At 40.9% G+C, this 23,920-nt stretch overlaps 1 protein-coding gene and 1 long non-coding RNA gene across 2 annotated transcripts in view; one reads left to right on the top strand and one right to left on the bottom strand.

The window, feature by feature from the left end:
- Positions 1–11,389, top strand: part of LOC103788680 (uncharacterized) — a 38,038-nt gene extending 26,649 nt beyond the window's left edge. The window contains exon 5 of the long non-coding RNA XR_004735510.3: positions 6,105–11,389. This is a non-coding gene — a long non-coding RNA (uncharacterized LOC103788680). The remainder of the gene's footprint in view (positions 1–6,104) is intronic.
- ZNF706 (zinc finger protein 706) overlaps positions 7,706–23,920 on the bottom strand; it is a 31,370-nt gene continuing 15,155 nt past the window's right edge. The window contains exon 4 of the mRNA XM_017965654.4: positions 7,706–10,692. The gene's annotated coding sequence lies outside the window, so the exon portion shown is untranslated. The remainder of the gene's footprint in view (positions 10,693–23,920) is intronic.

The following is a 23,920-nucleotide window of genomic DNA, read 5'->3' as shown; positions in this document are numbered from 1 at the left end:
GGAGAAATCCCCACATACTTTCTTGGTGACCAGAGGTCACAGAAGTCTTCTGTGTTGATTATCGAGTGAGAGTACAGGAGCAACTGATTTTGTTCATCCCTATATTCTCAAACCATGTAACTCACTTCAGCTCATAGAAACATTAGTGGATGTGATGTGAGCAGAGGCTTTAATGTGCTTTTGGGGCTTGGCTTTGCCTCTTGCACTTCTGCCATCTGCCACAAGATGAATCTACCCGAAGAGCCTCTGGTCCCAGAATGAGGAGACACTTGGAATAAACCTAAGCACAACAAGCAGCCTGGAGTCAAGTCTATCTGGTCCCAGCCACCCAAGAGAGTCATAGCCAACCTGCACACACAGAAGCAATAGATATTTGTCAATGCACTGAGATTATGTGATTGTTTGTTACATAGCATTATAGTAGCAGATATCTGACTACAATAATTGCTCAGACGTGAATCTGTAATCATTTTTTACATTTTCATTTCCTTAACCCCCATCGCTATTTCTCATCAGGTCCTCGGAAGTTCCTTTGAATCATCTTCCATGTCTGTTCCCTGACTTCCATCCCACTGTATCACCCTTCATCACTTCATAGTTGGGTTCTTACAATAGCTTCCTTAATGAAGTCTTATTGCTTCCCCATCCAGTCTTTCCCACAGAGAAGTGTGGCATGAACTACCTTACGAAGTCCTCACACAACAGGAAACCTCTGCTTCAAAGACTGAAAATGCTTCCATCTTTTTAGAGCCAAAGAAGCCAAGCAATTCAGAGCTATATTTTATGCATAATTTTAACAACTATTCTTAGCCTAGGGCCTGGTAAAATTATTTCCCCTGCTTTCCATACCTCTTGCCTTTTACCTTTTTGGGATGGTCCTAGTGATTATGGGTCATTTTATTTCTTCTCAAATCATATTTTACAAGTAACAAATAGAAGCTTTGCCTTGCATCAAGGTCAAATTTTCTCCTTGATTTGCAAGCCCTTCTATAATTTGGCTTCACCTCATCCATTTTTTTTTTTTTTTGAGATGGAGTCTCACTCTGTTGCCCAGGCTGGAGAGCAGTGGCACGCTCACTGCAACCTCTGCTTCCCAAGTTCAAGTGACTCTCCTGCCTCAGCCTCCTGAGTAACTGGGACTACAGGCACATGCCACCACGCCTGGCTAATTTTTTTATTTTTTAGTAGAGACAGGGTTTCACCATATTGGCCAGGCTGGTTTTGAACTCCTGACCTCAAGTGATCTGCCCATCTCCCAAAGTACTGGGATTACAGGCCAGAGCCACTGCCAGTCTGGCATATACTCTACTCTTTTTTTTTTTTTTTTTGTACCTTGTAGTCTGCTGCCTGGAATGTAGATGTGATGTCTGATGTTCTAGTTGCTTTTTTGGACTATAGGGATGAGGACAACATCCTAAGAATGAGGAACTGTGTCCCTTAAGACACATCAAAGCAGGTTGTGGTGGCACATGCATGGAAGCCCAGCTACTCAGGAGACTGAGGCAAGAGAATTGCTTGAACAGAGAGGCAGAGGTTGCAGTGAACTGAGATTGTGCCACTGCAATCCAGCCTGGGTGACAGAGCAAGACTGTCTCAAAAAAAAAGAAAAGAAAAAAGTACATGCCAGCTGCCCTTCCTAGGTAGTTGTCAGATAGCATCTGCTTATAATTCATTGGTCAGGCACAGTTATACAACCGCAGATAGTTGCAAGGGAGTCTGGGAAGTCAAGTCTTCATCCTGGGCAGCCATGTGCAGAGCTGAAAACTGGGTCTATTATTACAGAAAAGAAGGAAGAGGGTAGTGTGGGGTTGCTGACAGCCTCTGTCTCAGATGTATCTACTCACTGTATCCTCCAGACAATGCCTGCAGATAGATACTATTCTTACACTTGTTTTGAATATAGGGAAACTGAGGCACAGAAAGGCTAACAACCTTGGCCAAGGTCATACAGCGAGGGGACCTGCCTCCAGAGTCTATGTTCTTCACTGCCTGCCACACAGCTTCCATGTGCACAAGTCCGGCCCACTTGAGGCCCAGGAACTGCATGTACATTCCCTGGCTGTGCCTTCAGCCTCTCCTCTCTTTCCGGAAAGCTGTATTCTGTACCCTCCCACTTCCTTCAGGGCCCTGGTTCAGGCTCTGCCTGTTCCTGGTTCTCATGGATGTCCTCAACATCTTCCCCACTGTGATATCATTTTATGACGTACAAGGCCTAAGAGGAAGGGCCAAAGACTTTATGCAGCATTCGGGCATTTAAGGAGTGTGATGAAGGGATGCAGGTGAGGGTACCATCACTAAAGCCCCTCCAGTCATGCCTCCCCGTCTGCCCTCCACCAAGGGATGTGCTTGACAAAGACCGCCACCTATGACTCTGATTCTTTAGACAGGGCCCTGAATGGCTGAGTTAGAAGCTTTAACTCCTTTGGTCTGGAACATAAACTGGTAGTAGAATTTGCTTAGTGGGGGCAATGCTACTATGGAACAGACATGAAATATCATTCTTAGAAAAGAAAGCAAAAACAGTATTCATCAAAGGAAATGATTTTTATTGTTAGACAAAATATTTCTTATCAGAGCACACATAAATCTAGAGAGCAGCTGCATTTTCAGAACAAACAGATGAAATACCTTTGGTAACTGCTTAGTCTGGGAAAGCCTAAATTGTTTGCAGAATTGAGTTGAGAAGATCTCCAGCAAGAACAGAGAGCTAGCTTCCTACATGTGCGGGCTTTTACAGAACAATGTGCAGCTGCCTTCTAAGGCGCTTTAGCATGGCACAGTGGAAGGCACTCTTAGGCAGGAGCAGTGCAGAGCTGGAAAGGCCAAAGGCCAGAGGATTTGAGGCAGATCAGCTGCTATCTGTGAAGCAGTGTAGTGGGAGGAGCGCAGACTCTGGAGTCACACAGACCTGGGTTCTAGTCCCAGCCTACCTCTGCCAGCTGTGTGACTTTGTGCAAGTTGCTGAACACCTTTGTGCCTCAGTTTCCACAGGTGCAAAATAAAGAGGCTACATTGGAAGACTTCCAAGTTCTTTTCTAGATAGAACATTCCTTGGTTCTAAAAAGGTAGCTTATGTATATAAAATAAATAGATGGATACAGTATTATCTCTTTGGACTTTGCTCTCAAATCTGGTTATCAAGTACGCACAGCCAGCCTGCTCCTGACATGTTCACAAAAGCACTTTTCTCTGTGGGTAGGAGGGGAAAACAGTTCCATTTAGCTGATATCACTAATTTTTAAAGAAAACCATATGAGCTAAAGAGAACTGAAGATGAATGTGGGAGCTATGAGTCAGCCACTGAATTAATTTTACATTATAAATGACACAGTTTTAAAGTTTCTTATATTTTATAATACTTGAAATTTTTCTTTAAAAGAGCACACTCGATACATGCCGATACATGTTAAAAAGATTGAACATTTATTCCCATTCTAAAGCATCTTTAAAACAATGATTGTGCTCTTAGTGATTTTTAATATAAAACACATTTTCTAGCAGTCTAATAAACTTCTAACAGCACTTTTTGTGAAAACCAACTGATTCCTACACACACACACACACACACACACACACACACACACCACACAGAGTTCTTGTTATCTTTGTGGAATTTTTTTTCCTTTTTCTCAAATTGTTTTATAACTGATAATATAGCTTAAAAACATCCAGCATTGGTGGGGCGCAGTGGCTCACACCTGTAATCCCAGCACTTTGGGAGGCCAAGGTGGGTGGATAATGAGGTCAGGTGATCGAGACCATCCTGACCAACATGGTGAAACCCCATCTCTACTAAAAATACAAAAATTAGCCAGGTGTGGTGGCATGTGCCTATAACCTGAGCTACTCAGGGGGCTGAGGCAGGAGAATCGCTTGAACCCAGGAGGCGGAGGTTGCAGTGAGCAGAGATTGCACCACGGCACTCCAGCCTGGAAACAGAGTAAGACTATCTCAAGAAAAAAAAAAAAATCCAGCATTTCCATGAGAAATGCAATATTCAGAAAACTTCTGGATAAGTGATATTTACATATAGTTCCTTTAATCTTAAATATCTAACTCTTAAATAGCATATATGAGAAATTGTTTTCCTTTACTGTCGTAGATTCAAAGTGGCATCACACATTTTCAGATAGGGAACTAAAATATAAGACCTAGAGATTATGTAAGAAAGATCCATGCTGGCCATCCTTACCTCAAAGCAAACCAAGACCCAGAGGCAGAGAAGAATTTCAAAGCCTGACTTAGAGGATTATGGAAAATAATTATATCAAATCAAAGTTTGGGGCAATCTTGGACTATGGAAAGAAGAAAAGAACATTTAGCACATTGTTAAAAATAGATGCTCATTCTCTTTTAACTGAAGACAGTTCTTTAACATCTTACATTAGCAACACGGACAGATTGGACCCAGTTTTAGTTCATTCTTTGTCACTTAACCATTCCAGGCCTCAATGTTTTCATCACCAAAATGGGGGTGATATTATTTCCTAGCAGGCTAAGTGTGCAGCTGACATGAGGCGACACATGTGCAATGCTCTGTAAATTATATAGCACTTCAAACACAGAGGTCTGCTGTTATGGGTCAAGGCTGTCAGGAAAGCTCATGGTTAATGCAAACGACCCGGAAACGACTCGTAGCTGTTGAAGACACATGCTTTCGGTATCAAAACTGCGAGCGGGATTCGGTTTGAAAGAGCATTATTAAGAGAAAAAAATCTGCTCTGCAGATTCCAACTGTGATGTGGTGCCTGTTTCTTGGCACAGACCTCCCACTTAAACTAATTAAAGTTCCACATAGGTAGAAAACGAATGCTTGACTTGAGATCTGTCATGTGGACCTAAAAGATGGAATTGTCTATGGCTCTTTTATTTTGGTTAAAAGAAAGCAGCATTTGCTTTATTTAAAAAAGAAAAGTAGGGGGAGGGGAATGTATGTGGGTTTGTTTAAATGCCGAAGAAAATTGTTCTAAGCAGCTGAAGGAATAAAAGGGAGGAGCACTAAAGAAAGAATGTGCTAAATCTAAAGATATAAGAACAACACCCAGGAATTGATTGAAAATGCTTTGGTGACAAGTGAGGCATGTAATGACAAGAAAGCAGCATGTGTGCATATTGAGGAGGTGCACGTGGAAAACAGGTTTCTGCTTTTAATTAGCTTTGCCACTGGGAGGACCTTCTCCCTCCACTTTCTGTCCAGCTCTTCCAGCCCAGAATTCCACTCTGGGTTCTTATGATGTGCTAACGAGGCTGCAGGACAGCTCTGATTGAGTGGGTCAGTAATGCCAGCTCAAGGCCACCTAGAGAAGTGTTCTCCCAGCTTGACAGGTGCCCTCTAAAGAAAAACCTGCAAGAGCACCAACCTTTTTGATAGTGGCTTAGATGCTTGAAGCCCAATGTCATTCTTTTGGTGAGATAATGATTCTTCCCTGCCTGGCCCACCTATGGCCCCTTCTGAAATTTAAAAATTTTCAGAAATATGTTGGAAAGTCTACTTGTTTTTCTTCAAAGTCTGTCCTCTTTCTCTCTTGACAGAATCTCGGTTTTTACTGATTGCACAAAATAAAGACATTTCCCTGCCTTCATTGCAGCTGGAGTGTCTGTGTATGTGTGTGTATTTAAGGGGAGTGCTGGGTGCAACCTCTGGGGAGGGAGTATCCCCATCCTCCTCTTTCCTGTCTAGACCATGCCGATGATGGCCATCCCTAGAGATAACGAAGCTAGACAGGAGATACCCAGATCCTTGACACCATGGACCCGCCATACTAGTCGACTCACACATTGTCATGGAAGAGAAATAAACCTCAATATTGCTTAAGCCGTTGATACCCTAGGTCTCTGTTGCACACAGCTGAACCCATAGTCCAACAAATGTTATCTTCTTGACTAAATCTTACCTTCTTACTCTGATGATTTATATTCAGAGAATAAATTTAATTTTGTCATTATCTGGGGTAAAAAAAAAAACATTTTAAAGGACTCAACAACTCTTCAATAAATCTGGTTCTCTCCAAAAATACTCCAGAATATTCATGTGATTGGAAAACTGGGCTACTTAGTAGAAAAAGAAATGTTTTGTCTTTTTTTTTTTTTTTTTTTTTTTACAGGGGATTCTTTGGGAAGCAAAGATCGCCAAAATTCAGTCTTCAGTTGCATCTGCAGAATGCACTTAGTACATGTTTAGTCAATTCAATCTTCATTGGTGAATTTGGCCAGCAAAAGAGAATGGGAATGCACAGTGCATGACGGTGGGCTGAGCTTTGGACATCAACAGGGGAATAAAAATCAGTTCAGCTCTTGCTAAAATAGTTTTCCATTGTCTGAATCAGAACTGAGCAAAAATGAGTCACCAAAGTTAAAGCAGAAAAACAACTAAGTTGGGCTAAGAGTCCAATAAGCCAAAGCCAAGTCTGTTATACACTATTTTATGGAATTATGGGGAGATAAAGAAACTTTAGAAAAGAGGAAGTTGGAAGAATCCATGTTGGGCTTGTGTGTGTATATCTCAAGACCTTTTCAAACGTTCATGGAAATGTATGCGGAAACTATGCATGTGTTTCAATTTTTTTTTTTTTTGGCCAAATAAACTCATACTAACTTGTTATAACAAGTCTGAATAGGATCTAGTGTGAAGCTCTCAGAAGGGTAACACATCAGCTTGAAAAGAGCCCCATGAGAGCAAATTAATTTTGCTAAAATTGAAGCAAAAACAAATGTATCAAATTTATGTTGACACTTGAGTAAAAGGATGGTGAAATCACTGATGCTTTATGAAAACTTTAGGAGTAAAATTCCCCAAAGAAATCAGCAGTTTACAAATGGATAACTCGTTTTAAGAAGCAATGAAATGATGTTGAAGATGAAGCCCATAGTGGCAAACCATCCACATCAATTTGTGAGAAAAAGATTCATCTTGTTCGTGCCCTAATTGAAAAGGACTGACAATTAATAGCAGAAACAATAGTCAGCACCATAGACAATTCAACTGATTCAGCTCACACAATTCTGACTGAAAAAATCAAAGTTGAGCGAAATTTTTACTCAATGTATGCCAAAACCATTACTCCCAGATCATCTGCAGACAAAAACAGAGCTTTCAATGAAAACTGGAAACAAGTAACATCAAGATTCTGAAGCATTTCTTTAAAGTAACAAGAGATGAAATATGGCTTTACCAGTACAGTCCTGAAGACAAAGCACAATCACACCATGGCCACGAAGAAGCATTACGTGCTCTAGCCAAAGCAAAAGGATACTAGTCAGCAGCAAAGATCATGGCAGCAGTTTTGGGGATGATCAAACTGTTTGATGTTTACTTGTTGACTTTCTGTAGGGCTAACAAATGTTAACATCTGCTTATTATGAGAGTGTTTTGAAAACGTTAGCCAAAGATTTAGCAGAAAAACACCCAGGAAACCTTCACCTGAGATCCTCCTCCACCATGACAATGTTCCTATTCATTCCTCTCATCAAACAAGAGCAATTTTATGAGTTTTGATGTTAGGCATCCACCTTACAGTCCTGATTTGGCTCCTTCTCACTTCTTTTTGTTTCTTTCCTCAGTTAATAATGCAAAAACAACAAAAACCCAAAAAACCAAAAAGGCAGCATTGACATGGTTAAATTCCCAGGTCCCTCAGTTCTTTAGGAATGGACTAAATGATGGCTAGTATCATTGCTCACAAAAGTAACTTGAACTTGATGGAGCTTACGTTGAGAAATCAAGTTTTATTTTTGAAGTCTCCTGTGTGTGTATATGTGTATGTACATTCCTAAGTTGAAGTATAACATCACTTTGGATAAAATTCTTTATATTAAAATTCACTTCCAGGGTTCACAACTATAGGTCTCAAAAAATATCAGAACAAGAAAGAGGACTAGAGTCCAGGTTAAACATCATTCCATTATCGATGAGGTTTAAATGTGGATGCTCAAGCAACTGTATATTCATCTAAACTGAGTAACAATGCAGTCTACACTTCTCCATCATATCCATCATATAATGTGAGGATATTCAAAATGATTTTGTCACATGTAGGGTTAAACTCCGTTGCCAGCACCCCTCAATGTACCCAAACTTTTTCTGATTCCTTTTTAAATCTCACAAATTATCTTTTAAAATAAGCATTGTATAATTTTTCCCAGGAAACATTCAATTTTATTAGCTGGTATTGTCCGTGAGTCACCTTTTGGACAACTGGGTTGACATTTCCTTGATTCCTGTCTTTTGGCCACTCTCATTTATCATAAGTGTTAAGGACTTATGGCTATGCAACTTTATCTGCCTATCTTTTCAGTGCCCCAAAAGCAAATTTTTAGGGCCTAGACACACATTTTTGTGTTCTCTTTTAACCATGTTTCTTTCATCCTTTCTAATTTTGAGAAATGAGAACACTACCTTTCATGAAGAAGAAATGGAAAGTAGGAGTTATTTGTTGATGTGAAAGGATAAGATGTATCACATGGAATAGAGCCTTTTAAAAGTGTTATTTTTCTAAAGTTTAAACAGCAGTAGTTCTCAATGCTGTCCACACATCAGAACCACCTGGAAAGCTTACAACAAGACAAAAACAAACAAGCAAACAATTATGCCGATCCCCACTCCAGAGTTCCTGATTTAATTGGTCTGGGGTGGGGCATGGGCATGTGTGTTTTTAAAAGTTCTCCAGGAGATTTTAACATGCAGAGTTGAGAATTACTGCAAATCTAACCATTGGGAAAGTATAACCTTTCTTTTTTAAAGGCCTGACTTCCACAGGAAATCTTGTCTGTTGTCCCACGAGTTACATTGCAGCAAAGCTTTGATAAAAAGGGATTTTCAGGCTGTAAGCCCATATACTCATGGAAGCTCTGAGCAATAAGAGGTGTTAGCTGACTTAGCTCAGTAGTTCTGAAAGTCTAATTTTGGATAGAATCACTTGAAGAATATGTTGAAAATGCTGATTTCTGAAGCTCCCTTCCTGCTCTCCTGAAGGTTCTAAATTGCTTGGGAATGTAGGTAATGGGAGAGGTACCAGCACCTACATTTATAACAGGCAGGCGGGCGAAGCAGTTCTAATGCTGCTGTCTCACTCTGAAGACCACAGCCTTACCCAATGGGACACACAGCCTTGAAAAGCATGGAGGACTACACCCTGAGCAAGATTTGGAATACTGAAAGTAAAGCTTTTCCAGTCTTGGGCATGAATGGGCAATAATCTCACAGACCAGGGCTGGCTTAGAGTTCAGGTCTATATCTTGACCAGCAGATCTAAAAGGAAGATCTTATTCTGGGTCAGAAAAACAGATGCTGACAAAGCTGTCTTTTCTGAGGTTCCCAGCATTTCTGGGGTCTTTCTTTACCAATCCCTCCCAACTGCAGTGTTCTGTTCATTTCTTGTCAGCTGTTGTCTTTACATTACTCCATTTAAAATCTTTAATCTCTAAATATAACTTCTCTTTATATTTACCAGTACACATTTGAAAGCCTCAGCTTTTCAGGAGTTGGCCTTCCAGCCAATTCCTAGCAGCTGGTGCTGTCCAGGTACCCTGTGAGCACCTCTCGTCTGTCGGAGAGCTCAATGCAATCTCAGGCCTTGCGAGGTACCTGAGCTACTTCTTTCTCACAATTACAAGTGATTGTGTGACAGAACTGTTTTTTAGGGCTCCATTCCTCTTGAACTAGTTTCTGGCCATGGAATCATACCTATAATTTTCTGAACTTTACACAATCTATCTCACTAAAGTTGAGTCTCCTGGACCCCAGTGCTGACTCCATTCTACCTTGGAGCGTGTTGCCTGATTACCCAGGGCCTCCCTGCTAGAACCTGGGTATAGCTTTTGCTCTTCTGAGTTTTCACACCACTTTTTACTAGTCATGATACATCTTCTACATGTAATTGTAAACTCTACAATGATACAATTTCCTTCTTGTTGAGAATTAGATAGTAGACCCTCATTTTTTTCATTCATTTTCTCAGATATGAAATTGTCAAGTCAATACTTTGCCAAATGCACTTTCTGAGCAGACTGAACATTCTAGTAAAGGCCTAGAGAGCTGAAAAACATTTTTACTACATCTTGCCTGTCTTAGTTTGAAACTGGGGTTAGGAAACATGGCCTACGGATGGTAGTGGCTTGTGGTTCCTGGTTTTAAACTGCTCCCATGGTAGAATCACCTGAGTCTCTCTCATTTCCACACAAATATTCTCCACCATGCTTTTTCATGTAGGCTTCTGGTTCTGTGTACTTTCAAACATTTTGGACATATACTGCTCCTCTGCTATCCTTTCTCTCAGGCCTTCCACATTCTAGTCCTGAGCCCTGTGTTTCAGGGGTATCTAGGAAATCCTGATTTCTTCCAGGTGTTAACATCTCAAGTTCCTTTGCTTCATATTCACACTTGAAATCATATATAACATTCTTTACTTTTTCCTCCTGTTATTTTTGCATGCAAATTAAGAGATTCTCCAATTGCTTTGTGTCACAGGTTTTCTTATAAGTAACGGGGTTTACAGTTTCACCCGAGCAATTTTTCCACTCTCTTAAATTGCAGTTTAAGGTCTTCTTGGTGAGGTTACCGAATCTCTGGCAAGCATATATTCTTTCCAGTCTTCACAGGGCAAGCTTTGGCCCTTGCTAGGAGTCCATCATTCTGCCATGACATTTGCTCCCAGGTCATCTGCTTGCAAGAGGCAATCAAGAGTTTGGGAAACCCTTACAAAAGAAATGACAATAGTTTATTTTTGGCTCCTGACATTTTATGCTCCTAATACCCAGTTATCCTTTCTGCCCCACAGTCAGGATGCCTTAATTGGCAGTAAATGGTGCGGCTATAACCCAGAAACAGACATTGTTACTTGTTTCAGTGTTGGTCTTAATGTCCCTGAGACCTTGTCCTCCCTGTAGCTGTGGCCATCATTTACCGAGGGGAGAGAAGTCCTCTGCCTCCTACTGTAATGGTTTTCTTATTGAACTCCTCAAAGGCTGGCCTTGTTTAGGTTAGGTTATCATGCAGCATTCTTTGGATTCATTACCTCCGATCTAGGTCAGAAGACGTCTAAGTGACACCACTCAGGTCCAACCTCCAAGGGTTTCCACATGCTGATAGAAAACCTGTCTCCCAGTCACTCACTGTCCTGACTGAGAAGGAGGCCCCGCTAACCTGGGCCTTCTCCACTCCCATGGCTGGGAATAGCTTTTGTTCTTCCTTTTTTTTAGGAGTCTAATCCTGACAAAGTGGGATGAAAATTATTAGTCCTAATGTTCTTTTTACAACAACTTCTTTCTTAAACCAATCCCTGCCTGTAATCCCAGCACTTGGGGAGTCTGAGGCGGGCAGATCACCTGGGTCAGGAGTTTGAGACCAGCCTGACCAACATGGAGAAACCCCATCTCTATTAAAAGTAGAAAATTAGCCAGGCATGGTAGAGCACACCTGTAATCCCAGCTACTCGGGAGGCTGAGATAGAATGGCTTGAACCCAGGAGTTGTCAGCTGTGGTGAGCAGAGATCACGCCATTGTACTCCAGCCTGAGCAACAAGAGCAAAATTCTATCTCAAAAAAGAAAAAAAAGAAAGAAAAAGAAAACTTGGGATTCTCTTCCAGCGGTCACTTCTGCCTCTCGTGATTAATCATCTCTCAGTTGCCTTTCACAACAAAACTCTTGAAAGTTTTATACATGCTGTTTCTACCTTCTCATCTCCCAATCCTTTTTTAACCCACGAATTTGGGATGCATCCTCCCCACTCATTTGCAGATACTCTCAGGTTGTGAGTCCCCACTATGCCCTCAGGTTAGCAAGCCTTTTCTCTCATCTCGCTTGCCCTCCCCTCAAGGTCTTTGAACTGAGTGCTCCCCCAGAAACACCCTTCCCCTGCTGCTTCTCTCCTTTCTTGCCTCCTATTCCTCTACTTAACCTCTGAATGTAGGGGCTCCTCAGGGTTTGGTCTTGAGCCCTCAATTTTCTATCTATAATCCTTTCCCAAGTGAACACAACCCTAAAGCTTTAAATACTTTCTACAATGGCCGGGCGCGGTGGCTCAGGCCTGTAATCCCAGCACTTGGGGAGGCCGAGGCGGGTGGATCACGAGGTCAAGATATCGAGACAATCCTGGTCAACATGGTGAAACCCCATCTCTACTAAAGATACAAAAAATTAGCTGGGCTTGGTGGCGCGTGCCTGTAATCCCAGCTACTCGGGAGGCTGAGGCAGGAGAATTGCCTGAACCCAGGAGGCGGAGGTTGCGGTGAGCTGAGATCGCGCTATTGCACTCCAGCCTGGGTAACAAGAGCGAAACTCCGTCTCAAAAAATAAAATAAAATAAAATAAAATAAAATAAATACTTTCTACATGTTGACAATTCTGGAATTTATTATCTCTAGCCCAACCTCCCTCCCAGAATCACATATGCTTCTGGACATACGTGTTCAAGTACGATTACCTGACACTGCCACTTGGCCAATGGCCATCCCAAACTTATATCCAAAACTGAGTTCTTAACTTCCTAGCACATTCCTCTCAAATCTGTTCCTTCTCCCATGTTCTCTATCATCTCAGTATGTGGCCTATCTACCCAGCTGATTAGAACAGAGACCTGAGAGGCATCTTTGATTCCTCTTTTTCTTTCATCCATACACAGAAGCCATCAGCAGGTCCAAGTTTCCAACATCTCCGACTTGGATTACTGTGATTACAGATGACTCTTCATCTGTCTCCCACCACCACACACACTTGCCACCTTCCAAATGATCCTTACATAGAAGGGAGCCTGCTCTTCACAGAACGTAAATCTGATCATGCTGCGCCCTTGCTCAGGACATTTTCCGCTCTTCCCGTCACATTTAAATAGAGTCCAAAAGCCTCACCATAACTGACGAAGCCTTGCCGAATTTGGCTCCTGCTCTGCTGTAAACCTCATCCCATGCCATCTGGTCCCCTGGAGTCTTCCCTTCACTCTGGCACTTGGGCCCTCTTTCTTACTCAAGGCCTCTGTACTTGCTTTCCTAAGCCTGCAGAGCTCAGCTTACCTGTCCTCATAAGAGGAAAGTGATAACCACCTGTGTAGAGAAGGATACACCTGCTGGGCTTTTCCATGGTGCCCTGTGTCTGCCCTCACAGACTATATACTACACGAGGCAGGACCCCTTCTATCATGCTCAGGGTTGCATCCCCAGTACCTGGCACCTAGGTGATCAGTACTGAATGAATATCTAGATATGGGTGTTTTTGCACATTGGATTCCTAAGGAGTTACCTTCATATGCCACAGCTCCCAAAAACGGTATTCAAATTGGGGTCTGCAGCTCTCAGTATGCTATTAGCTCTCTCTCCATGTGACGGCCAGCTGTGGGAGGCTGGCCCTTTCAGACTTACCACTGTCTTTATGCTGAGCCACACTCTGTCCAGGGCCCTGCCCTCTCCCCAGCTGCTGACCTAGCACTGGGGGTACAGTAGTGGCCCATCCCAGCCCTACAAGGGATTCTTCTCTTGGGCAACTTTTGCCTGAGGACACCATGGGCTGGTCAGCAGCTTTCTGAGAACTGTGCCGCAATAGGAGGCATTTCCTACCCAGCCCCTCCCTCCTTCTCCCCTTCTCCCCTCACAGGTACAAGGCCTGCATTAGGGTGTGAAGCCTGTCCTGGCCTACTCCTGCTGCCTCCGCCTTTATCTTTCCGAAGTATCCCCTAATCTATTACACTTCTAATCCAGCTGAGGCAACAGACTCCCAGGGGCGCTTTTGAACCTTGAAATATCAGTACCATAAATCATGGTCCAGAAAAGCTAACTTTTATTTGATAGTATGTATAAAACCATCTGTTCATTTCCCATACCACTTCCAGACATGACCTTCAACTGGATTAAACAGAAAAACAAAAAAAACCACCTGTGCCCCAGCACCTTTGGGTTATCACCCAGGGCTCTGATCACTAGAAATACATTCCAGAAGTCATTGAACATGTGTTCCTACCAGAGTCAGCAGAATGGGTAACCACGGACAGACAGCACATTCTGGCAATTCTTGGGCCCATGCTCCAGAAAGGCAGCCTTAAGTTCATACTCAGGCTTATAAATAGCCAGTCATCAACCACTACCAGTTGTCTTGGTACTAGTGACATAATCTTGTAGCTGCTGGTGACTAGAAAGTGTCATTAATTTTGTGGAGAATAAAACCTCCTCTCTTTATCAGAGGGGGAACTGCATTCTGATTTTATAACTTGTGTGATGTGGTACTCCCCGCCTTCTCTGACTGAGAATCAGTATTTATTCCTGCTCTGCCTAAGTTCCATGAATACCAAAACCATTGTCTATTTCATTCACTGTTATAACCCATGGGATGTACTCTGTAATTATTTGTTGAGCAAATTATCATACAGATGCTTTCATATTATCTCACTTTAGCCTCAAAACAACCCTGGGAGGTGTGTATTATCTTCATTTTACTGGAACTCAGAAGGATCAAGTGACTTTTCCAAGGTCACTTGGTACTCTCCAATAATTTAGACAGCAATTAATCAAGCAGCATATCTGCCAGGCTCAGAAAATTCACCTGCTTACTGTTTGGCTAACATTAATTGAATAATCTTTTTGGTCCCCAATCTTTTTGGCAACAGGGATGAGATTTGTGGAAGACAATTTTTCCATGGACAGGGTTGGGGGGGGGTGTAGTTTCAGTATGATTCAAGCACATTACATTTATTGTGCACCTTATATTATTACATTGTAATACAAAATGAAATAATTATACAACTCACCATAATGTATTAATAGGATCAGTGGGAGCCCTGAGCTTGTTTTCCTGCAACTAGACAGTCCCATCTGAGGGTGATGGGAGACAGTGACAGATCATCAGGCATCAGATTCTTTTAAGGAGTGTGCAGCCTAGATCCCTCACATGCACAGTTCACAATAGGGTTCATGCTCCTATGAGAATCTAATGCCGCCACTGATCTGACAGGAGGTGGAGCTCAGGCAGTAATGCAAATGATGGGGAGTATGTAAATACAGATGAAGCCTTTGGGAGGCTGAGGTGGGTGGATCACGAGGTCAAGAGATCAAGACTATCCTGGTCGACGAGGTGAAACCTCATCTCTACTAAAAAACAATACAAAAAAAAATACAAATAAAAAAAAATACAAAAATTAGCTGGGCATGGTGGTGCACGCCTGTAGTCCCAGCTACTCGGGAGGCTGAGGCAGGAGAATTACTTGAACCCAGAAGGTGGAGGTTGCGGTGAGCCGAAATCGTGCTATTGCACTCCAGTCTGGGCAACAACAGCGAAACTCCATCTCAAAAAAAAAAAAAAAAAAAAAACAACACAGATGAAGCTTCACTTGCTCGCCTGCCCACCCCTCACCTCCTGCTATGCAGCCTGGTTCATAATAGGCCAAGGATCAGTGAGGTAGAGGGAGGGGACCCTGCTCTAAGCACTTAATGTTTTTATCACATTTAAGAGAGAGTTAACTATTACTACCACCCCTACTTTACAAATGATGAAACAGATTTGGACAGGTAGAGTGACTTGCCTTAAGGCCATACAGGGAAGGGGGGTAGGACTGAAACTGAAATATAGGTCTCATTCAAAGTCATGCTCTAAACTCTTACTCCATTTGGCTTTTTTTCCAACAACAGAACACAATCAGTCTTCCCACCAACTTTTTTCTTTTTTGACAGAGTGATGGAGTCTCATTTTGTCACACAGGCTGGAATACAGTGGTGTAATCTTGGCTCACTGCCACCTCCATCTCCCGGGTTCAAGAGATTCTTCTGCCTCAGCCTCCTGAATGCCTAGGATTACAGGTATGTACCATGAGGCCCGGCTAATTTTTGTCTTTTTAGTAAAGAATGGGTTTTGCTGTGTTGGACAAGCTGGTCTCGAACTTGTAACCTCATGGCCTTAGCCTCCCAAAGTGCTGGGATTATAGGCATGAGCCACTATGCCTGGCCCCAACATTTCTTTTAATAAAGAAAAAAAGTGTATCATCTTTGAGAGACTAATGAAAAGTCAATAAAACAAACAGGGTAGAACTGTATTTTACATTTCATTAAAAAAAAAAAAAAAAAAGTGGCTGGGCGCTGTGGCTCACGCCTGTAATCCCAGCACTTTGGGAGGCCGAGGTGGGTGGCTCATGAGGTCAAGAGATTGAGAACATCCTGGCCAACATGGTGAAACCCCGTCTCTACTGAAAATACAAAAATTAGCTGGGCGTTATGGCACATGCCTGTAGTCACAGCTACTTGGGAGGCTGAAGCAGGAGAATCACTTGAACCAGAGAGGTGGAGGCTGCAGTGAGCTGAGATCATGCCACTGCACTCCAGCCTGGTGACAAGAGCAAGACTGTACCTAAAAAAAAAACAAAAGAAAGAAAAAGGAAAGCAATGGCAACAAAAGCCAAAATTGCAAAATTGACAAATGGGATCTAATTCAACGAAAGAGCTTCTGCACAGCAAAAGAAACTATCATCGGAGTGAAAAGGCAACCTCTATAGAATGGGAGAAAATTTTTGCCATCTATTCATCTGACAAAGGGCTAGCATCTAGACTCTACAAAGAACTTAAACAAATTTACAAGCAAAAAACCAACCCCATCAAAAAGTGAGTGAGGGATATGAACAGACACTTCTCAAAAGAAGACATTTATGTGGCCAAAAAACATATGAAAAAAGCTCATCATCACTGGTCATTAGAGAAATGCAAATCAAAACCACAATGCAATAGCATCTCATGCCAGTTAGAATAGCGATCATTAAAAAGTCAGGAAACAACAGATGCTAGAGAGGATGTAGAAAAATAGGAATGCTTTCACACTGTTGGAGGGAGTATACATTAGTTCAAACATTGTGCAAGACAGTGTGGCCATTCCTCAAGGATCTAGAACCAGAAATATCATTTGACCCTGCCATCCTATTACTGTGTATATACCCCAAGAATTATAAATCATTCCTACTATAAAGATACATGCACACATATGTTTATTGCAGCACTGCTCATAATAGCAAAGACTTGGAACCAACCCAAATGCCAATCAATGATAGACTGGATAAAGAAAATGTGGCATATAGATTAAACACTATCTCCATCAAGCTACCAATGACCTTCTTCACACAACTGGAAAAAACCACTTTAAACTTCATATGGAATCACAAGAGAGCCTGCATAGCCTAGACAATCCTCAGCAAAAAGAACAAAGCTGGAGGCATCACACTGCCAGACTTCAAACTATACTACAAGGCTACAGTAATCAAAACAGCATGGTACTGGTACCAAAACAGAGATATAGACCAATGGAACGGAACAGAGGCCACAGAAGAAACACCACACATCTACAACCATCTCATCATCTTTGACAAACCCGGCAAAAACAAGCAATGGGGAAAGGATTCCATGTTTAATAAATGGTGTTGGGAAAACTGGCTAGCAATGTGCAGAAAGCAGAAACTGGACCCCTACCTGAAACCTTACACTAAAATTAACTCCAGATGGATTAAATATTTAAACATAAAACCTAACACCATAAAAACACTAGAAGAAAATGTAGGCAAAACCATTAAGGACATAGGCATAGGCAAGGACTTCAAACTAAAACACCAAAAGCATGGCAATAAAAGCCAAGATAGACAAATGGGATGTAATTAAAATTCAGAGCTTCTGTACAGCAAAGGAAACCATCATTAGAGCAAATTGGCAACCAACAGAATGGGAAAAAATTTTTGCAATCTACCCATCTGACAAAGGGCTATATCCAGAATCTACAAAGAACTAAAACAGATATACAAGAAAAAAACAAACAACCCCATTCAAAAGTGGGAGAAGGATATGAATAGATACTTTTCAAAAGAAGACATTTATGAGGACAACAAACATGAAAAAATGCTCGTCATCACTGGTCATTAGAGAAATGCAAATCAAAACCACAGTGAGATACACCTCACGCCAGTTAGAATGGCGATCATTAAAAAATCTGGAGACAACAGATGCTGGGAAGGATGTGGGAAAATAGGAACACTCTTACACAGTTGGTGGGAGTGTAAATTAGTTCAACCATTGTGGAAGACAGTGTGGCGATTTCTCAAGGATCTAGAAATAGAAATTCCATTTGACCCAGCAATCCCATTATTGGGCATATACCCAAAGAACTATAAAACATTCTATTATAAAGACACATGCACATGTATTTTCACGGCGGCACTGTTTACAATAGCAAAGACTTGGAACCAACCCAAATACCCATCAATGATAGACTAGACAAAGAAAATGTGGTACATATACACCATGGAATACTATGCAGCCATAAAAAATGGTAAGTTCGTGTCCTTTATAGGGACTTGGATCAATCCGGAAACCATCATTCTCAGCAAACTGACACAAGAACAGAAAGCCAAACACTGCATGTTCTCACTCATAGGTGGGTGTTGAACAATGACAACATGTGGACTCAGGGAGAGGAGCATCACACACTGGGGGCAGTTGTAGGGGGTAGGGGAGAGACAGCGGAAGTTAGGGAGGGAGGTTAGGGTGGGGAAGGATAACATGGGGAGAAATGCCAGATATAGTATGCACCTAAAGTTAAATAAATAAATTACAAAATAACAATAATAATAATAATAATAAAAGAAAATGTGGCACATATGCACCATAGAATACTATGCAGTCATAAAAAAGGATGAGTTCATGTCCTTTGCAGGGACATGGATGAAGCTGGAAACCATCCTTCTCAGCAAACTGACACAAGAACAGAAAACCAAACACCGTATGTTCTCACTCATAAGTAGGTGTTGAACAATGAGAACACATGGACACAGGAAGGGGAACATCACACACTGGGGCCTGTTGGGAGGTAGGGGGGTTAGGGAGGAATAGTATTAGTAGAGATACCTAATGTAGATGATGGGTTGATGGGTGCAGCAAACCACCATGGCATGTGTATAACTATGTAACAAACCTGCGTGTTCTACACATGTATCTCAGAACTTAAAGTGTGTGTGTGTGTGTGTGTGTGTGTGTGTGTATATAAAGGGGATTTTACATTTTACAAAAGCACTTTTCCAAAATTAAAAAAAATCCTCGTCACAGTGCTGTGAGATGGGAGATGATACTGCTTTAAAGCTAAGAAACCTAGGCCTCGGAGACTTGAGTCACTTGCTGACAAACTGAGGACAGCTTCTGAATGACTCCTCTATCACTTCTCCATACAAAACCTTTCCCACAGACACCTGGTCGTCCAATCTACATCAAGGGACACCAGCGTAGAAGCTTTTGTGCATACTTTCAGCCCAGACATTTAATGTCTAGGAATTTTCTCAAGAAAATAACTACAATCACATTTAATAAAATGTATCTCAGGGTTTAAACTATTGATCAGAAAGGTTATCACAAGGTCAGTATTATTTTCCATTTAACCAACAGTGAGTGTGAATGGCTCAAGGTGAGCTCTATTTTCATGCTACCAATAAAGTCTAGTGCATTTACATATATATAAACATAACTTAGAACTTTGTTATTTTATAATTTTATAAATTGTTTTTAAACTATTACTTCATGTTTATGTGCATTTTATATAATTCATATATAAAATCCGATTTTATATATAATTAGTCATAAACGGCATAACGACCTTTTGGCCAATGATAGACTACGTATACAATGGTAGTCCCGTGAGATTATAATGGAGCTGGAAAACTCAATCATCTAGTGACATTGTAGCCTTTGTAATATGTAGTGCAATCTGTTACTAGTGCTTGTGGTGATGTTGCTATGAACAAATCTACTCTGCTGCCAGTCATAAAAGCACAGCACACACAACTGTACACAGTATTAATACTTGATGATAATAATTGTGTTACTGGTTCATGTCCTTACTATACTATACTTTTCATTAGAGTATACTCATCTCCTTATTTAAAAAAATGTTAACTGCAAAATAGCCTCAGGGAGGTTCTTTAGAATGTGTTCCAAAAGAAGGCTTCAATGATCATAGATGACAGCTCCGTGTGTTAGTGCCCCTGGAGTCCCTCCAGTGGGACATGATATGGTGGTAGAAGACAGTGCTACTGATGATCCCTGACTCTGTGTAGGCCTATGTTAATGTGTGTGCTTGTGTCTTAGTTTTAACAAAAAAGTTTAAAAAGTAAAATAAGAAACTTTAAGAATAGAAAAAAGCATATAGAATAAGAATATAATTGATATTTTTGTATAGCTGTCTATACAATGTGTTTGCATTTTATTACAAGGGTCAAAAAGTAAAAAGTTTATTAAGTAAAAAAGTTAAGGCTGGGTGTGGTAGCTTACACCACTTTGGGAGGCCAAGGCAGTTGATCACTGAAGTCAGGAGTTCAAGACCAGCCTGCCTAACATGGTGAAACCCCATCTCTACTAAAAATATAAAAATTAGCCAGGCATGGTCGTGGGCACCTGCAATCCCAGCTACTGGAGATGCTGAGGCAGGAGAATTACTTGAACCCGGGAGACGGAGGTTACAGTGAGTTGAGATCGTATCACTGTACTCCAGCCTGAGCAACAGAGCGAGGTTCCATCTCAAAACAAACAAACAAACAAAAAAAGCCACCAAAGAAAAAACAACTTACACACACAAAAGTTACAGTAAGCTAAGGTCAATTTACTATTAAAGAAAAATATTTGTAGACTAAGTACAGTGTTTATAAAGTCTATAGTGGTATACAGGAATGTCCTAGGCCTTCACATTCACTCACCACTCACTGACTCATTCAAAGCAACTTCCCAGTTCTGCAAGCTTCATTCATGTTAAATGTCCAATACAGGTCTGATTTTGTATTTTTTACACTGTATTTTGTTGTTGTTGTTGTTTGAGATGGAGTCCCACTCTGCCACCCAGGCTGGAGTGCAGTGGTGTCATCTTGGCTCACTGCAACCTGACTCCTGGGTTCAAGAGACTCTCCTGGTTCAGCCTCCCGAGTAGCTGGGTCTACAGGCACTCCCCACCATGCCCAGCTAATTTTTTTTGTATTTTTAGTAGAGACAGGGTTTTGCCATGTTGACCCGGCTGGTCTTGAACCCCTGACCTCAGGTGATCTGCCTGCCTCGGCCTCCCAAAGTGCTGTTATAACAGGCATGAGCCACCATGCCTGGCCTACACTGTATTTTTACTGTATCTTTTTTATGTTTAGATACAAAAATACTTAGCATTGTGTTGCCATTACCTACAACATTCAGTACAATAACCTCTGTACAGGTTTGTGGCTGAAGAGCAATATGGCTTAGGTCTCTAGTAGGCGATACCATCTAAGTTTGTTTAAGACATTCTAGGATGTCCATAAAATGACAAAACTGCCTAAAAATGGATTTTTCAGAATGTATCCCATGGTTAAGCAAGGCATGATTATATATCAATTTATGTGTAAAGTGTAATTACTTAGGGTTACAACACTGAAGATCATAGGTTGTTATATATAAATATGGTATAATCATTTCCAAATATCTATGTCAATGTTTTAAATATAAATTGAGCTTACTGTGCCTAAAAAAATTAATACCATCACAGCACATTTTAAGGTGTGAGCAAGTCTGCTACACAATTGGTAATCAGTGCTTTAGGCCTCCTGGAAGGAAGTGTTGGTCCCATATGTGAGGACATTCCCTGTGCGACACTACTTGATTCAAGTCAGGGGTCTGTATCTGATCTTTCCTTGCCCCTCAGCTTCCACTCCTGTTTTCCCAAAACCATATTCCTTTGACCTCACAGAAGCATTTGGGATGCTGATTACCACTGTTGAGAATGTATTTAATCCACACACTGGTACAAAGCAGGCACTCAGTGAACGGATGGTAGTTTATGATCTTGACAACCCAGCCTCAAACCCAAACTCTTCTCATGTCTGAGAATCTGTATGACCCTGATGCTCCTCCGACCCCTTCTGATTGTTCTTTCTGTTACTTCTCCTAGCTCCTTCTCTACTTATCCCCTAAAAGTGAGGGCTTTCCAACATTTTAACTCTAGTGTGTTTATTCTTTTCACTACATACAGCCTTAAAGGTATGTTCCTAAGACTTCACCTTCATACAAATCTCTCCAGTCCTGACTTCTCTAGTCTCAGGTATCATGTTCCAAACTATATATGCTAAGTGTTCAAAAAATGATGCTATGTGCCCTTTACCAGTGTACTTTTTCAAGGGTACACTTTCACATGCTTTGCAGAGTATTTTTTTACACAGCATGGACCCTTACTGCATTTCATTTGCTTTTATTGATTTATAAAGAGCTATGTATCTGTGAGCTGCTAAAAACCCTAAAAGCTTAAAATCTAGGTTTTTATGGCAGGTTCTATGACAAACAGCAATGGCTGAAAGTGAGGCGTGCGGCCCAGGTGGTGATGTAAGTTGATCCACTGAGATGCAAAAAGAAAATATTAGAATGCTTTTCATCTCATCCTGTGAATGCTTTATAATTACAATGTAAGTATGTGCATATAATTTATGGATAATTACATTGACGGTATAGTCAAGATTTTTTTTTAACTGATAGAACTTTATGATTTAAGTTTAGAGTCCACTGATAAAAGAATGATCCTGACCTACAGTAATAATATTGAAACACAGCTTGCCAGGTGATAAAAAGAAGTATTTCTAAACTAAGATTGACAATCTAGGAGCCTATTAAAACACTGAATACAAATATGCTCTACAGTCAGAAGTGTATCTCAAATCCAAGTGTGATGAAGATATTCTGACACCTATTCTGACTCAATATTCTCTCCATTTAAATTTATAAGCATCTGAGAAAGATAAGGACAAGTAAAGATCAAGCAGTTTGTATGTTCAAATAAGTCAATATATGAGTAGCTTTTCCCATTTGACAAAACATGCTCATAGTACCTAACTATCTTATGGGCTCCCAGCATTGCATTACTCAATGCAAGAGGACTGCTGAATGAGAAGGATCTCAGAGCCTGTCTACCTGATCTCCTATCAAATGCTAAAAAAGCCTGCTGCCCTGTCCCAGACATAATCAGATAACCCCTTTATTAAGAATTTTAAGGAAGGGGTGCTCCTGCCGTAAGACAAGCAATCGTGATACTAGAGAGATCAAGATGCTGTAATGAGGTTTCTTACAGTGAGGTAACGTCCATCCATGGCTTTCAGATCTGCTCTCAGAACAAGACAGCACAGCAACTTTCCAAATGTCTCCCTAGTGAACATGGTTTACAGTCGACTCACCATCCCCGATCTCCTCCCAGCACTGTGTGGAATCTAGACAATGTTTCACTTATAAACAGCAAAGACAAAGACATCCAGAATAAAAGATCAACTTCACAAGAAAACTGGCTCTCAACAAATAAAAATGTGTGATTAACATGTGTTCTCCTAAACTAAGATTGCATTCCTATATTTTAAAGCAAAGAAGTCATGCTTGACTTATAATAAGACTAAACTAATGCACTGGCTCTTAACCTGAAAAAATGCCGAGAGACTGTTGCCCATATTTTGTACTTGTAAAATGTAATTTTTATAAATTCTAAATTGATTTAACATTTATTCCATTTAAACTGCTTCTTGGTTTTACCTTAGCCTTTCAGCCTGAAATCTTCCTGAACTGTGATTCTGTATCAGCTTTCCCTCCATACACTGTGTTATCTGTAAACAGGTAACACACACATTACACACACTCTTAAAGTGGCCAAGATATGAGTGCAGAAATTCAAAAAAAGTTTAAGTTTAGTACATTAATACTAAAATGTACTATTGCCTGTAGACAATCTTGCTATCAAAATTACCATACATTACTCTGCCTTGCTCAAATTATCATCAAGCTGTCCCTTGATTTCCTCAAGCATATTTTTATATGCAATTAAAAAAAATACTTTGTAAACTATAAAGGTTTCTACATATACAGCAATACCTATATGAACCCTCTTCTTAATAGCTTTAGTAATCTAAAAGAGTAAATCCAAAAAAGTTTATTAAAAAGTAA

Source organism: Callithrix jacchus, chromosome 16 (genome assembly GCF_049354715.1).
Source record: "Callithrix jacchus isolate 240 chromosome 16, calJac240_pri, whole genome shotgun sequence".
Lineage (NCBI taxonomy): Eukaryota > Metazoa > Chordata > Mammalia > Primates > Cebidae > Callithrix > Callithrix jacchus.
Note: the sequence above shows the minus strand (reverse complement) of the source record. Positions and strands in the feature narration are given on the sequence as shown.